We start from the raw sequence: 12,369 nt of genomic DNA, 5'->3' as shown, positions 1-12,369 counted from the left end.
AAAGCAGAGGAAACCAAAATGGAAAGAAAGGAATATGTTGAATTAAGCCCTGTTTTTTTAACAATGTCTTTTATAAACTGGTGTAATGGTGGTATATATCTCATGGCATTTTACATATTAAGAATAGATAATGTATCCAAACCATTTAGCATGTTGACTGAACCTACAAAGAACTCAAAAAATGTTAATTATTATTATTAAAATTTTCATGAAATAATTTGGGAGTACTATATTTGGAATAATAGATGTGCAAGGATTTTATAATAACGTAGTGTCAGCAGAGTTAAGGCATTGATCTCACAAATTACTGGTTACCAGTAATGTGACAAACTGGTCGTTGGTGCCAATGACAAGAATATTTTTTGATTACCTCTTTAATAACTTCATTTATCTCTTTTCTCTTCCACACACACACATTCTTTATGATCCTCTTACACCTACTGTCTTTTCTCTGTATCTTAATCTCCCCCTACTCCTTCTTTCCATATTTCTTCAAGTACTGCAGCAACTTTTGTGCTTGTTTCTCCTTCTATCATTCATGTCCCATGCTCAGAGCATTGGCTATAATGCTGCATTTAGGAGCATGCTCAGCAATTGTTTTCTCATATAGGGCATTAGGGCTTGACCTCTCCCACCAAAATGTTAGTTGAGCCATGTAACTTTTAATAGGAGTAGGATGGAAATAGGTGGAAACACTCTCTTAGCCCCAAACTTCTGAAATTAAGAAGGAAACAATTTATTTGTAGGAAAATCATTTTTCAACATAGAATCACTTTTCCCAAAATTATATTTATGTAAAAATATAGTTGATAATCAGACTGGCTTGCAATAATGATGATGATGATGATAATGATGATACTCCTTGAGAACAGGCTATTGTATTTCCAGCTTTTAGCAGAGTGACTGGCACATAGTAGGTGCTTAAAAAAATTTGTGTGGGAAAGAATAAATGAAAAAATACTTAATAGTTATATAATTATAATATAATTCTGATGTATAAATCAGTACTCCTTTTTGAAGGCAATATACCTGTTGAAACTCAGCTGTTCAAACACAGGTTTTGTCAGTTCTGAGAGACGTATAGACAGAAACATATACATAACCTCACAAATATATAACAAACCCAGCTCACTCTGGAAGCCTAACATTGAGACTATGCACAAATTCTTCTCACTCTCCAAATAAGAGCAACAATGGTTATCAAATTTCTTTTTTTTTTCACTCATTGTAATCTGTTTATTCAGGTTATCAGATTTTTTTTCTTTTTTCTTTTATTGTCATTCAAGTACAGTTGTCTCCACTTTCCTCCCACCACTACCTCCAACCCAAGCCATCCCCACCTCTCACACTCTATCCTATGCCCCTTTGGCTTTGTCCATGTGTTCTTTATACATGTTCCTTGACAGCCCTTCCCCCTAATCTCTTCAGTATCCCCACCCACCTCCCCTCTGGCTATTGTCAAGTTGTTCTTAATTTCAATGTCTCTGGTTATATTTTGCTTGTTTGTTTGTTTTGTTGACTAGGTTCCACTTGTAGGTGAGATCATATGGTATTTGTCTTTCACCGCCTGGCTTATTTCACTTATCATGAAGATCTCCAGATCCGCCCAAGCTGTCACAAAGGATAGGAGCTCCTTCTTTCTTTCTGCTGTGTAGTATTCCATCATGTAAATGGACCACAGTTTTTTTTAAAGATTTTATTTATTTATCTTTAGAGGGGAAGGGAAAGAGAGAAGGAGAGATATATCAATGTATGGTTGCCTCTTGTGAGTCCCCTGCTGGGAACTGGCCTGCAACCCAGGCATGTGCCCTGACTGGGAATCGAACCACGATCGTGTGGTTCACAGGCCCTGGCTCAATCCACTGAGCTATACCAGCCAGGGCTGGACTACAGTTTTTTGATCCACTCATTTACTGATGGGTACTTAGGTTGCTTCCAGCACTTGGCTATTGTAAATTGTGCTTCTATGAAAATTGGGGTACATAGGTTCTTTTGAGTTGGTGTTTCAGGATTCTTAGAGTATAGTCCCAACAACTGGAATTGCCAGGTCAAAAGACAGTTCCACTTTTTGTTTTCTGAGAAAGTTCTATACTGTTTTTCACAGTGGATGAACCAGCCTGCATTCCAACAATGAACTAGGGTTCCCTTTTCTTCACAACCTTAGCAGTACTTATTGTCTGTTGATTTGTTTGTGATGGCCATTCTGACTGATGTGAAGTGATATCTCATTGTAATTTTAATTTGCATCTCTCTGATGGCTAGTGATGCTGAACATCCTTTTATATGACTCTAGTCCCTCTGTATGTCATCCTTGGAGAAGTGTCTGTTCAGGTCCTTTGCCCATTTTTTAATTGGGTTGTTTGTCTTCCTGGAGTAGAGTCCTGTGAGTTCTTTGAATTATCATTTGCAAATATATTTTCCCATATGGTTGGTTCCCTATTCATTTTGCTGATATTTTCTTAGGCATCCAGAAGCTTTTTATTTTGATGAAGTCCCATTTGTTTATTCTTTCCTATACGTCCCTTGTTCTAGGGGACATATTGGTGGAAATATTGCTGCATGGAATATCTGAGATTTTCCTGCCTATGTTCTCCTCTAGGACTTTTATGGTGTTGCAACTTACATTTAAGTCTTTTATCATTTTGAGTTTATTTTTGTGTATGGTATAAGTTGGTGGTTGAGTTTCATTTTTTTGCATGTAGCTGTCCAAATCTCCCAACACCATTTGTTGAAGAGGCTATCTTAACTTATTGCAAATGTCCTAGAGATGAAGCTGTGGTGGACTTTCTTCTCTGTTTGCAGGGTTGTTTTTTTTTTTTAACTGGCCTACTTGAAATACTGTTAAGAAGCTTAAGAAATCCATAATTATTATCCGAGAATTCTATGATTGTGTTTTTGGTTATAGCAAAGGGACTTTAAAATTTGACTTATAAAGGACTCTGAATATTGGATGATTAATAATTTATAAAAACAAAGACCAGATTGAGAAGCAAAGCAATTCATTACCCTTACTTAAATAAAACCACTAATGCACAAATATGAGAAAGGTCATTGTATTTGATACTTGCATTATGCATAAAGAGATGAAGCTTCTTTTGAAGTGCTTATTATAATAATTTGCCATGGGACTGAGTTATATCATGGTGCGTAATTAAAATGCCAAATCTCCAAGTCCTGCAGTAACACACTAGTGGTTTTACACAACCTAGGACACACCCTTGGCTATTTGCGAGCACACTTTACATTCAGAGAAGAAAAAGGAATTAGCTCTTCTGTACCAGATGAGTAACCTCATAATAAAACATAATTGCTGCGAGACAATTGACAACTCAATGTGATTTGGTTTCTTCCTCTCCAGTAAAAGATGATTTATTTCATGGGCTTTATTATGTGAGTGTTGGTGTAGAAGTTTATCAAAGGGTACATAGAGTAATGTAGTAACATGATATATGGATTTAGAGTCAAAACACACAAATTCACATTTTGGCTTCCTTCGTTCTCCTTCTGATAAAACTGAGCAGATGTCAACCTCCCCAAGTCACCAATTTCTTACCTTTAAGTGGTGAAAAACAGTATCTACCCATTGACTGCAAAGACAGATTTTTAGACTAAAGTATAAATAAATAAATGTATGACATAAAATGCTAATTAGGCTTCAACAATAATATTTTTCTTTATTGAAAAAGGATTAATAAGAGATACTCTCAATGATCACACTGTGATTAAGATGGTTCTTAGGACAACTCCATGGCTTTTGCAGGATCTATTACAATTCTGAAACATGTTTGTGAAACTGTGACTTTTGTTTTAGTTCTTAATCTGATGAGTTCATTATTGTGTTTTATCATTTTGGGTGCCAGACAGATTTTCAAGGATTTTACCACTTACCCTTGATGCATATATGCATAGTTATATATGCGATTTTTGAATGGCTTTTAAGGAAATATTTGGAATAATTTAATATTTTCTATTGAGTACTTTCTTTCGCTTAGTTAATAGGTTGCCACATTACTTAGTGAGTCTAAAATTGAGTATCTTATTTGTATATCTGAAGTTGGTGATGGGTAATAATTATTACCTTGAGACTGGCATATTTGCTTGAAAGAGAAAATTACTTTGATTCTCTGACTTAAGATTCTTTCTACAGAAAATGTATTTGACACTTTCTCCTGCTCTTCCTTTTTTCTCCTTATAACCATCATATTTCAGATCCACAAAAAATAGCTTATAGCTGTATTGAGGACAATGATCTCCAAATATTTTTTGTTTAGTTATTCAAGTCATTTCTGTACTTGTGAAGATGTGGAATGGTTTTAATTAATAAAATAATTTTTGCATATTTTAATAAAATAAACCTCTACATGCAGTTTAGGCATTGCTACATTATTTAATGAACTATCTGGAGAAAATGGACTTGGCAGCCCTGAGTTACCAGCTGTGTAGCCGCGGGGGCGTTGGCCAGCCTCTCTATCAGTGTCCTCTTCCATAGAATAAGAAAAGGAACCATAATACTTAGTCTAGTCACACAGATTTTTGTTAGAGATCAGCTGATGTCTACACAATGTAGTTCGAGGATGTATTTTAAAGTATTAAATATTATTTATACTTTTTGTATTAATGAATATCTTTATCACACTAGAAACATCATTTATATACATTTTAATATGGCAGACTCTCCTGTTTTTGTAATGCCTTTGTTGAAAACAAGGCTACCACTTTCTGGCCATCCTTTTTGTTTCCCTTTGTTGTACCCTCCTCCTCTCTGTAGTTCTTCGGTGTAGCTGTTTGCAGAATTGGATATCCGGTCTTCTCTCTTGACTTCTTATACTAGTTAACTGTTCGGATTTTTCTGTAATTCATGAGTTAAGGGTGGCCACGATTACCTGCTGCATTGTGTTCCTCATTGTGGAAAACTGTAACGGCACTCACACAATCATTCATGCCAGAAATATTTCCTCTTCTTTAGCTTCTACATTCAATACATTACAAAGCTTTGGTAAATTTACCACTCAAAAATTTCCCAAATCTCTCTGCAGACACTGTCTTTGTTCAAATCTTTCTCACTTGCACTATTAAAATAGCTTCCTAATTTTCATGTCTTCAATCTCACTTCAACCCAAATGAATCGTCCACTCTTCTGTTCAAAGTGATCTTTCTAAAACACCTCTTGGGCTTTGTTTTCCCATGGTTGGTTAATTTTTCAATGGGATTCTGTCCTCTGCAGTGTAAAGTACACACTTTATATTATGGCAAACCTTTCTCCTACTGTTTTATCCTGTGCACCTCATTCCAGGTAGGCAGGGCTGTTGAGATTTTCCAGAATGGAGTATGCACTCTACAGATCTGTGCCTTCGTACAGCTCCTTCTTTGAAATGGCCCTTCTCTCACCGCTCATTGTCTGAGAAAATACTCACCTCAAACACGACTTCCCCTCTGGAGTTCCACTGGTGCCAACAGGCTGTTTGAGAACTACATTCCTTTGTGATTTTACAAAATCCTTTACATTCCAGGGCTGCAGCTTTTAAGGAGATTCTATTAAAGTTTTTTTTTTTCTTTGCATTGTCCTACCTCACTAGATGAGCTTATTTTCCTTTGGTCTCTTTTTCTGCTAAAAAAATGAAAATGCTTTGTAAATGTTTACTGAGAGAATGAATTAATAATAATGCAGGTTAGTCTTTTGTTTCCTATCAACTTCAAAATAATAAGGAGGAGACAAGGAAAATTGCAGAAAATGGGAATAAGGTGAGGAATTAGTCATAAACTGCCATCAATCTTATATCAGAAAGAAAACTCTCCCTGTTTGTTTTGTGCCTCAAAAGAGATTCTTTTTTTATTCACAGGTTTTTTTTTTTTTTTTTGTGACAAGTTAGGGCCTGTCCTCTGTTTTGTCTTTTAAAGCATATATGTAGTTATTGTTGTACAATGAAAAATATATCACAGTAAGTTTTTCTGAGATTTCAGATTAGAAAATGGGTTTCTTTTTATGGAAGCATTAAAAACTAGTAATTCTAATAAACAATACTTCTCATTTTTGAACAATAGACTTCCTCTGTATCTTTAATTTAAGACCTTGTGGGTGAATTTGTAGATGTTACAAACATTAGATAAAAATATATTTTGAAAAAAGTATATGTAACACTTTTTCATTCATGCTAGGTTATTTACCTGCAACCTTATATTTTTTAGGGCTAAAAACAAACATCTGAACAATGAATTAGTAAGATTTAGTGGCAGCACGTTGCTGTCAGAGAGCCCTGAAGTGCAGCAGTGTGATCTGTGATCCTGTTCCCAAGCCCACGATCCATCCTGGCAGGGAGCTAGTGTATCATGTTGTCATGGCAACAGGATGTCTTCTTAGGTTTAAATATGTTTGTGTTGCAGATCTGTAACTTTAAAAGCTTATCTGAAGCTATTAAAGTGAAACTTGTGTTGCTTCCATGGTTTATGGTGTATACTAAAAATTCATGGCTATTTTGCAAATGGTAATTTGAGTGTTCTTTACTTTTGTTCCTTTTGTTTCCAGAGTGTGCCATTATCAGACTAAAATGGTTATGCCTGAGTGTTTTTGTTTTGTCATTCAATATAGAACTGCAGGAGTAAAGATCTTTCTTCTCTATATTTGCTATACAAAGAATCTGGATTTAGATTTTTGGATATTTAGATATGAACATACTATATGTTTATATATATTCTTCCACTGAGCCAATCATTGATGAAAAGCATAGAACTATTTTAATGTGCTGAATATTATGCACTTAATAAGCATAATGTCTTTCTCCAAAAAGCCAAAACCTTGCAGCACTGTCAGTTCCTTCTGTGTGGGAAGGACACTTCTCTTGCCCAGAGATTCTCTGCAAACAGTGAGAAAAAACAATGATCAATGGGCCTGTTTGTTGCTTAGAAGAATGTCCTTGGCTCCCCTAACACTGCAGCACAATGCAAACGGTAGGGCTCTCTTTTGTAAGCAGAGGGGTGGGAACCACAAAAGGTGAGCAGAAGAGATTACAGGAGAATGGAGGGGGTGGTGGAGAGAGAGAGATAGAGAGGGGGAGAGAGAGATACTCAGTTTGTTATTGCCTTCTTTGCAGTCCTTAACTCCTTAGAGATGGAAGTTTTCCACATCAGTATGCACTGTATTAGTCCCTCCAGTAAAGCAAATTGTTTTTTGTAAGGTAGCTTTGTGTTTAAAGAGGCATACAGATGAAGGTTATGGAGAGAATGTGAAATGGAGAAGGCACTCTGAAGGTATTAGTACTGAATTAAGAGGAAAGACATCTGCGGATTTTAAAAAATAACTAAATTGGAAACTAAAATCTACGACATATTATTTTTTTCCTATTGCGAATTATTTGTCTTAGTGTATGCATAAGGGGTGACAAAAAAGACAAGATGCAAGATATTCAATAGGTTTTTGAAGCAGACCTCAGGTATTTTTGTTTTGTTACTATTTTGTAGTTGTTTAATTTTTGATTTTGATTATTTTTTGCTGTTTCTTCCTGACTATGATATACATTGCAGGAGTTAAAATCTTGGAGTTCTTATGTCCATTTATCTACTATCAGTTTCCTTAGAAATATGATAACTTGCATAAAGTCAGATTTACAAATTCATTTCTTTTTCAACCTCAAATTGTGTGTCTTATTGTAATTGGTATTCATAACTCCCATAGTCCTAAGCTATATGCTTTGGGAAAGAAAATGAAGAGTGTTGTGTTAGATAAGAATAGAGAAACAATCCTTTATTTGGTTAGCAAAAATTAGTTTTTCACTTCTGTTGTTGGAAAACTGACTAAGCTTCTCACATCCCTGGTGATGATATACTACGCCTATTGCAGAAAGATAAGCAATACCATTTTAATATCGCACCATGCCAGATGTTCAGGGCATGATTTATTCCAGGCTCTGGGCATAGATTAGACATTTATCTTGTAGGTTGCTCAAGCCTGGAATCATTTGTGAGTATTATAGACAGTAGATCCCAGTGCATTGAAAGAGTGAAGACTTGTTTACACTTCCCCCTCGTCCTAAGAATATTGCTTTTGGTGATAGAGAGCTTTTTTCATATGTTTCTGTTGGTAATGTGTCATAAAATTGAGTAAACCCCCTTAGAACAATTTTAAGTATATTTTATTGCTTATGTTATTACAGTTGTCCCAGTTTTTCCTCCTTTCCCTCTCTTTGCCCAGTACCCTGTTCCACCCAGCAATGCCCCCCTTAGTTCATGTCTATGGGTCATGCATATAAGTTCTTTGGCTTCTCCATTTCCTATACTATTCTTAAAATCCCCCTATTTTGTACCTACCAATTATGCTTTTTAATCCCTGCACCTTTTCCCCCATTCTCCCCCTCCCCCATCTCAGCTGATAACCCTCCAAATGATCTCCATGCCTATGATTCTGTTTCTGTTCTGGTTGTTTGCTTAGGGTTTTTTGTTTGTTTGTTTACTTGCTTTTTAAGATTCAGTTGTTGATAGTTGTGAATTTGTTCCCTTTTTAAGGTTCATAATTTTGATCTTCTTTATTTTAAATAAGTCCCTTTAACATTTCATGCAGTAAGGGCTTGGTGCTGATGAACTCCTTTAGTTTTACCTTGTCTGGGGAGCACTTTATCTGCACTTCCATTCTAAAGTATGGCTTTGCTGGGTAGAGCAATCTAGGTTGTATGTCCTTGCTTTTCATGACTTTGAATATTTCTTGCCAATTCCTTCCTGCTTACAAAGTTTCTTTTGAGAAATTGGCTGATAGTCTTATGGGAACTCCTTTGAGGGTAACTCTCTTGCTGCTTTTAAAATTCTCTCTTTATCTTTAACCTTTGGCATTTTAATTATGATGTGTCTTGGTGTCATCCTGTTTGGGACCAACTTGTTTGGGATTCTCTGTGCTTCCTAGACTTATATGTCTATTTCCTTCACCAAAGTAGGCCAGTTTTCTTTCATTATTTTTTCAAATAAGCTCTCAATTTCTTGCTCATCTTCTCCTTCCAGCATCCCCATGACTCAGATGTTGGCACATTTGGAGATGTCCTGGAGTCTTTTTACACTGTTTCTTTGAAATCTTGTTTTTTTTGTTCTGTTCTAGTTGAATGTTTATTTCTTCCTTATGTTCAAAATTATTGATTTGAATCCTGGCTTCCTACCTTTCACTGTTGGTTCCCTGTAGATTTTCCTTTATTTCACTTAGTGTAATGTTTATTTTTTTCTTGATATTGTTGTCATACTCAAAGAGGTCTTTAAGCATCTTGATCACCAGTGTTTTTAGCTCTGCATCTGATAGGTTGGCTATCTCTGTTTCATTTAGTTCTTTTTCTGGAGTTTTGTTCTGTTTTTTGATTTGGTCCATATTTCTTTTCTCAATTTGGCAGACTCCCTGTGTTTGTTTCTGTGTAATAGGTAGTGCTGCTTGACTCCCTGTAAAAGTCACCTGTAAATTTTGTGGGTAATCACCAGGGTGGTGCAACCCACTTCTCTGCTTTGCGGTTCTGTGTAGAGGGTGGGCTCAGAGAGGGGACTGTGCCCACTGTCTATCTTCTGGGGTTTGTCTGGCATTTCCAGTCACTTTACCCATTTCCCTTATGTGACTGGAACCATTCCAGCTGTTGCCCTGGTGTTGAATCTGAGAGTAACTGGGTTTGTGTACATTTGAAGGCCACATGAGTCCTTTAAGTGAAATTCCCTGAATATTCTGTAGTTTCTTCTACTGTCCCAACACCCACTGACTTTTACAGCCAGAAGTTATGGGAATTTATCTTTCTAACCTTGGAACTCTGGGCTGTGTGGTCTAGGATTGCTCACTCCCGAGGTATCCCTCCTGATTTTTACCTACCACACGTGGATGTAGGACCCCCCATGCCCATTCCACTGCTGCTGTCACCTCTCCATACCACACTGGGTGTCCTCACCTCTCCTCCCCTGTCTCTGTGTCTCTGTGTCTCTGTGTCTCTGCCCCTCCTACCCATCTGGATTATTGTGGCTTCTTTAAATCCTTGGTTGTTGGAATTCCATACAGTTCTATTTTCTGACATTTCTTGGTGTTATTTGCTTTGAGATTTAGTTGTGATTCCTTTTGTGGTTGTGCAAGAAGGCAAAGCGTGTTTACCTATGCCTCCATCTTGATCAGAAGTTCTTCGAACATTTTTCAAAGAACCAGGAGTTCACTTGCGATGGTTTTGAGAAAAGTGCCAATCTTTGTGAAGCACGGCTGGGTGCCTTTCTATTCCTCCCCTCTGCCCCACACACTTACACTAAAGGAACACTAAGCTCAAACTCATTTAAGGGACAGAAAGTCATGGCCAAGAAAAGAGACTGTTTCGCATCTTTAGATATTGTGTTTGTGAGGAATATTTAATGAAGGTGTGGTTGGTTGAATGAGGTCCACCACCGCAACTCCATAAAGATACTGCCATTGTCAAATTCTTAAAACCAATTCATGGTACCTTATTTGGAAATAGGATTTTTTTGTGGATCTTGAGATGAGTTCATCCTGGATTATCCAGCTGAGCCTGAAGTCCAGTGCCAACTGTCTATATAAAAGAGAGAGGAAGATTTGAGACAGAAGAAAAGAAGGTGATGTGATATTCAGATTTGGTGCCTGCCTGTGTCCCAAAGGCTGCATGAGCAGAGGGCTCGACACAGGGACAATGATGGACCTCATTCCAAAGCCACACAACTTAGTCTCTACCTGTATGTCTCTGGCACCTTTTGAGACACTGTTCCCTCACTGGAGCTCTATGTTTGTGTCAAAATTCTGGGAGAAAATGAATTTTCCCAAGATCTACACAATTAGTGAAGTAGATACTGGGCTGCTATGGTGCTTTACAGGGAAAAATATCTAGGGATGAATTGTACTAGTTGTATATACCAACCAAGAAGATCCTCAGACCATTTCAGAATGTTACCAGTTTCAATTTAAGTACATCAGCAATGGGCTAATCATGGAATTCATAATTAAAAGCTAAAGCAGTGAATATAGTATGTCATCTACTGATACCAAGAAAGCAAATATTCTCATTGGCAACGTTTATGTTCTACTGCAAAATCTGGGATCTTTACCTAATGATGCTTGTTTGACCATGAAACATTTTTACTATGATGAAGGTGCACCCCCAGATTGCTATCCTCCTAGTTTTAAGGATGGAGATTTTGAAGGAGTGATATTTGAAGGGGAGCCTATGTACTAAATGTGGGAGCTGTCCCAACACCTTTTCACACCTTCAAAATAAAAGTGAACACTGAAATAGGATGAATGGAAAATATTGATTCAGCTATACTGTCATTGAAACAAAGACACCATTTAAAAAAAACTCATGGAAAAAATGATCTAGAAGACAAACAGGAGCATTATATAAGTGATGATTTTGACATTGAAACTAAAATGGCAAAGCAGAAGATAAACCCGGATCTTCTAAACTTGGAGAACCAAGTTTAGCTTGTGAGGAAGGTGAAATTTTAAGAGGTCTTAGAGAAAATCTAGGTCTTTCCATTTCTCATTCTCAAATTGAGCAGTTAGTCAACAAAACATCTTAACTTGAGGTGCCTGAAAGCTAAACAAGAAGTAAAAGCGTCTTTCGGAATGTTAGGTGTCTGGGGGACAGATAAGGAAGGAAACCTAGTGGTTTACAGGTCTGCATATTGAGAGAAGCTGTCCCACAGGTACTGCCCTGGAAGCTGATTTAGGTGAGATTCTGGGCTTCAAGCCACTTCCCTAATGGGATGAGTCTTTAGGATTCTTGGGGGGAGGATGAGTACATTTTGCACCTGGGAGTAATGTTAGTCTAATGGCCAGAGGGCATGCCACGGTTAATAATTTTTGAAAGGGTTGCCTCTGAGTTTTTCCATCTGTTTGTGCATGCTGATCTTCGCATCGAGATCTGGAGTCTAATCTTTCTCCTGTTAAATCTGGTCTGTCCTGAGGGACCAGCTTGGTCAGTATATAGTTGAAATGATATGTGGGCACTTCCAATATTAGTTCACAGGAAACCTCATTTCTTCTACCTGGGCCTTCTGCAAAGTCTGTGCTCCAGGCACTCCCTCTTGGAATCTAGTGTCAGATGCTTTGAGAACCCAAGCTGTGTAGAATGCCCACAGTTGATAGCCCTAACTGCCTGCCCACAGCCAGCATCTACTGCCAACCATATATGTAAGTCATCCTGGACATTCAGCCTGGTGAAGTTTTCAGGTGACTGCCTGCCGCTCTTGGAAGACCCCCAAGTAAGAACTGCCAGCTATGCCCCGTCAACAAACAAAACTAGGAGAGAAAATCATAAACTATTTTGAACCTCCACATTCTGGGATGATTTTCTGTATTGCAACAGGTACTTGGAAGCACCATCTTATATGTGAGATCTAAAGACATTAAGTAGTGTGTTGGAAGTA

General features: G+C 37.3%; 1 pseudogene; it reads left to right on the top strand.

The window, feature by feature from the left end:
• LOC118984773 (HORMA domain-containing protein 1-like) overlaps nt 1-11,592 on the top strand; it is a 68,731-nt pseudogene extending 57,139 nt beyond the window's left edge.
• The last annotated feature ends 777 nt before the right edge of the window (nt 11,593-12,369 follow it).

The sequence above is a fragment of the Sturnira hondurensis genome, unplaced genomic scaffold (genome assembly GCF_014824575.4).
Source record: "Sturnira hondurensis isolate 20B ecotype Veracruz unplaced genomic scaffold, ASM1482457v3 Scaffold0003801, whole genome shotgun sequence".
NCBI lineage: Eukaryota > Metazoa > Chordata > Mammalia > Chiroptera > Phyllostomidae > Sturnira > Sturnira hondurensis.
This window is presented reverse-complemented; position numbering and strand designations above follow the sequence as displayed.